Source organism: Schistocerca piceifrons, unplaced genomic scaffold (genome assembly GCF_021461385.2).
Source record: "Schistocerca piceifrons isolate TAMUIC-IGC-003096 unplaced genomic scaffold, iqSchPice1.1 HiC_scaffold_297, whole genome shotgun sequence".
NCBI classification, from domain to species: domain Eukaryota; kingdom Metazoa; phylum Arthropoda; class Insecta; order Orthoptera; family Acrididae; genus Schistocerca; species Schistocerca piceifrons.
In genome coordinates, this window is record NW_025728512.1 from 37,501 (window position 1) to 42,500 (window position 5,000).

General features: G+C 53.7%; 1 non-coding gene across 1 annotated transcript in view; it reads right to left on the reverse strand.

Annotated features, from left to right (window-relative positions):
* Positions 1-858, reverse strand: part of LOC124744534 — a 1,909-nt gene extending 1,051 nt beyond the window's left edge. Inside the window, exon 1 of the ribosomal RNA XR_007010811.1 lies at positions 1-858. This exon is cut by the window's left edge and continues 1,051 nt beyond it. This is a non-coding gene — a ribosomal RNA (small subunit ribosomal RNA).
* Positions 859-5,000: the final 4,142 nt, after the last annotated feature.

Here is a 5,000-nt window from a genome sequence, read left to right on the forward strand (position 1 = left end):
TCTAATTTGTTCAAAGTAAACGTGCCGGCCCACCGAGACACTCAATAAAGAGCACCCTGGTAGGATTTCAACGGGGTCCGCCTCGGGACGCACGAGCACGCACGGGGCGGTCGCACGCCTTCGGCTCGCCCCACCGGCAGGACGTCCCACGATACATGCCAGTTAAACACCGACGGGCGGTGAACCAACAGCGTGGGACACAAATCCAACTACGAGCTTTTTAACCGCAACAACTTTAATATACGCTATTGGAGCTGGAATTACCGCGGCTGCTGGCACCAGACTTGCCCTCCAATAGATACTCGTTAAAGGATTTAAAGTGTACTCATTCCGATTACGGGGCCTCGGATGAGTCCCGTATCGTTATTTTTCGTCACTACCTCCCCGTGCCGGGAGTGGGTAATTTGCGCGCCTGCTGCCTTCCTTGGATGTGGTAGCCGTTTCTCAGGCTCCCTCTCCGGAATCGAACCCTGATTCCCCGTTACCCGTTACAACCATGGTAGGCGCAGAACCTACCATCGACAGTTGATAAGGCAGACATTTGAAAGATGCGTCGCCGGTACGAGGACCGTGCGATCAGCCCAAAGTTATTCAGAGTCACCAAGGCAAACGGACCGGACGAGCCGACCGATTGGTTTTGATCTAATAAAAGCGTCCCTTCCATCTCTGGTCGGGACTCTGTTTGCATGTATTAGCTCTAGAATTACCACAGTTATCCAAGTAACGTGGGTACGATCTAAGGAACCATAACTGATTTAATGAGCCATTCGCGGTTTCACCTTAATGCGGCTTGTACTGAGACATGCATGGCTTAATCTTTGAGACAAGCATATGACTACTGGCAGGATCAACCAGGGAGCTGCGTCAACTAGAGCTGAGCAGCCGGCCGCCCGGGAGTGTGTCCCGGGGGCCCGCGCGAACACGCAAGCGTCCGCTCAATCATTCTGCAAACAGGAGGAGGCTGAGCTCCCCTGCACAATACACCTCGAAACCCTCTCAGGTCCCGGCGGCGCGCAGCGCCGTCCCAAGTACTTGGTCGGGTTCGAGAGAGGCGCAATCGCCCGGAGTTAGGCGAGTAGACGCTTTCGGTGCGACCACCCGTGCTCCCAACTGAGCTTGCCGCTGCCGACAGAGGCCCGGGAGCGTGCTGTCGTGGCATTGCCGGCGGGAGACAACACGCGCCACCTACGGTGACCGGCAGCTCCAACGCCAGCGCCACAGAAGGACAAAAGCCCCACTTGGGTGCCGAAGCGAACTCTCCCAGCACAGCGCACACGCCAACACATCCGCACAGCTGCGATACAAACCACCAGCGAGAACCGCTGGGGCGACCGAGCAGCAGACGGCGTCGCGGCGCCGAGCGCCGGGCGGCGGCGCATCCTCAACGCACACAGTCCTCAATCGGACCAGCACACTGCAGATGTCCACCGCGCTTCGCACCGGGCCCGCGAGGACCTACTTTGGCCGCACGGCGCCGCGCGCAGGGTGCGCCGGCGCGCAGCTGCGACGCCTGCCGCGTCCGTCGGCCGGCGCGCCTGCCACTGGCCGCCCCCACCAGCCGGCTGTAGCGCGTGCGCCCACGCACCGCGCGGCCAGCACGCCGGGAGGCGCCCCCTCACCGGCCGGGGACGGTCCCACCCAGCCACCGCCGCGTATCGCTTCACACCCAGATGCCGTTCAGTTTCGTCGGCATGGTGGGTATCGCTGGAACAACCGGTTAGTACCTCAACCTATCGTCGCCATCACCGATTCACCCCTAGCGAGAACAACCGCACCACAACGGGTTACCATTTCTTCATTTGCGTAACTTCACCAGAAAACGTAGGCGTCCATCGCCATTTGCAACTTCAACCATTATTGCATGCCTGTGTCAGGTGTCACGCCACACTACGTCTGCCCACATACACGCAACAAAATGTGCACGCCTAGACAATACGTGGAAGGTGGCCCCCGTACGTATGCGATGTCCATTGCTCGAACGACTGTCAACCGGCTTCTGTAGCATGTCGCAGATATGGAACGCGCTGCACCATGCCATCACGGTGTGTGAGGAGAGACGACTAGGTCCGAATACATCAACAGACAGCTCATGCTGATCGCCATCCACGGCGTCCGTTCCTCCCACACGTCTCTATGGCGTACCACACTGCAATCCAGCTCTCATAGGGAGACGACACGTAGCTGCGTGCACAATATTTGCACTGTATGGTCCGCCGTTTTTGGGCGCAGTCGTTGTACGGTCACACATGTGCCACGATGTATCATTCAGTACATAAGGACGAATGTGCAGTACAGATTGTGGTTCACGCGTACGACATCAGCGGACAGTTGACACAGGCCGCACCACAACGTAGCCTGCGTACGTCGCATGCGAAGGGCATTGAACATGCAAACTTGTCACCAACCACCTTGCGAAGGCAGGGGGCAAGGTGGGGACGTGGGGAGAGGTGGGGGGGGGGGGGGGCGGCATGTACGCCCTGCTGCCATCCACATTACAGTGTACAGCAGGAGCATGTGGAAAGTCAGCAAGACTTGCAAGGTGTTTAACATGAAGCGATACACAGGGGAGCGGGGCAGTGCGAGTAGCGAACTATATTGCGAGGGTTGCGGGTGGGCAACACTACACTAATTGAACGAGTCGTATAACAATTACAGAGCAGGTTTAGGCGACAACGTGGGTTACGATAGGCGACAACGTGGGTTACGTTAGGGGACAACGTGGGTTACGTTAGGGGACAACGTGGGTTACGTTAGGGACAACGTGGGTTACGTTAGGGGACAACGTGGGTTACGTTAGGGGACAACGTGGGTTACGTTAGGGGACAACGTGGGTTACGTTAGGGACAACGTGGGTTAGGTTAAGGCACAACATGGGTTAGGTTAAGGCACAACATGGGTTAGGTTAAGGCACAACATGGGTTAGGTTAAGGCACAACATGGGTTAGGTTAAGGCACAACATGGGTTAGGTTACGGCACAACATGGGTTAGGTTAAGGCACAACATGGGTTAGGTTAAGGCACAACATGGGTTAGGTTAGGGGACAACATGGGTTAGGTTAGGGGACAACATGGGTTAGGTTAGGGGACAACATGGGTTAGGTTAAGGCACAACATGGGTTAGGTTAGGGGACAACATGGGTTAGGTTAAGGCACAACATGGGTTAGGTTAGGGGACAACATGGGTTAGGTTAGGGGACAACATGGGTTAGGTTAAGGCACAACATGGGTTAGGTTAAGGCACAACATGGGTTAGGTTAAGGCACAACATGGGTTAGGTTAGGGGACAACATGGGTTAGGTTAGGGGACAACTTGGGTTAGGTTAGGGGACAACATGGGTTAGGTTAAGGCACAACATGGGTTAGGTTAAGGCACAACATGGGTTAGGTTAGGGCACAACATGGTTAGGTTAGGGCACAACATGGGTTAGGTTAGGGCACAACATGGGTTAGGTTAGGGGACAACATGGGTTAGGTTAGGGGACAACATGGGTTAGGTTAGGGGACAACATGGGTTAGGTTAGGGGACAACATGGGTTAGGTTAGGGGACAACATGGGTTAGGTTAGGGGACAACATGGGTTAGGTTAGGGGACAACATGGGTTAGGTTAGGGGACAACATGGGTTAGGTTAGGGGACAACATGGGTTAGGTTAGGGGACAACATGGGTTAGGTTAAGGCACAACATGGGTTAGGTTAAGGCACAACATGGGTTAGGTTAGGGGACAACATGGGTTAGGTTAGGGGACAACATGGGTTAGGTTAGGGGACAACATGGGTTAGGTTAAGCACAACATGGGTTAGGTTAGGGGACAACATGGGTTAGGTTAAGGCACAACATGGGTTAGGTTAGGGGACAACATGGGTTAGGTTAGGGGACAACATGGGTTAGGTTAAGGCACAACATGGGTTAGGTTAAGGCACAACATGGGTTAGGTTAAGGCACAACATGGGTTAGGTTAGGGGACAACATGGGTTAGGTTAGGGACAACTTGGGTTAGGTTAGGGGACAACATGGGTTAGGTTAAGGCACAACATGGGTTAGGTTAAGGCACAACATGGGTTAGGTTAGGGGACAACATGGGTTAGGTTAGGGGACAACATGGGTTAGGTTAGGGGACAACATGGGTTAGGTTAAGGCACAACATGGGTTAGGTTAGGGGACAACATGGGTTAGGTTAAGGCACAACATGGGTTAGGTTAGGGGACAACATGGGTTAGGTTAGGGGACAACATGGGTTAGGTTAAGGCACAACATGGGTTAGGTTAAGGCACAACATGGGTTAGGTTAAGGGACAACATGGGTTAGGTTAGGGGACAACTTGGGTTAGGTTAGGGGACAACATGGGTTAGGTTAAGGCACAACATGGGTTAGGTTAAGGCACAACATGGGTTAGGTTAAGGTACAACATGGGTTAGGTTAAGGTACAACATGGGTTAGGTTAGGTTACACGTTGTTGTAAGGAAAGGTGTGGGGGGGGGGGGGGGGGCGGGGCGGCAGGTTCGTTGATAGTGATTATAGTAAGTGAATGCTTGTGACATGATGAGATTTGTCACGTCAGGATGCACCTTTTGGCTTATTAGAGGCGGCGCTCCAATTCTATGCTTGTGTCAGACCTGTGTCTTTGACTCATGTCATTGTTTGTGCGCTGTGACAGGAGGTACTATTGTGATGTTGGGTGCACCGTTGTATAGGACATGTGTGGGTGTTGGTGCCTTATCTGCGCAATGGTGGATGTCGAAAGGGTGGGATATTCTATTTTCCGCATGGACCTCCTGGTCTGGTTGTGATAGTGTGGATTGTGTAATGTGGCGGAGAGGATGCACTGGATGTTGTTCCATGCTGGTGCTTACATATTGTATGTGCGCCTGTTAGAAGCAGAGAGTGGTGCGTGATCAGAGTGTCTGGCTGACGTGTGGTTCCCATTGTGGCAGACTCTTTCAGCATGTATACGGACAGTTGTATATATTTTCTGTAGTTTGATGGCTCTGCATTGATTACT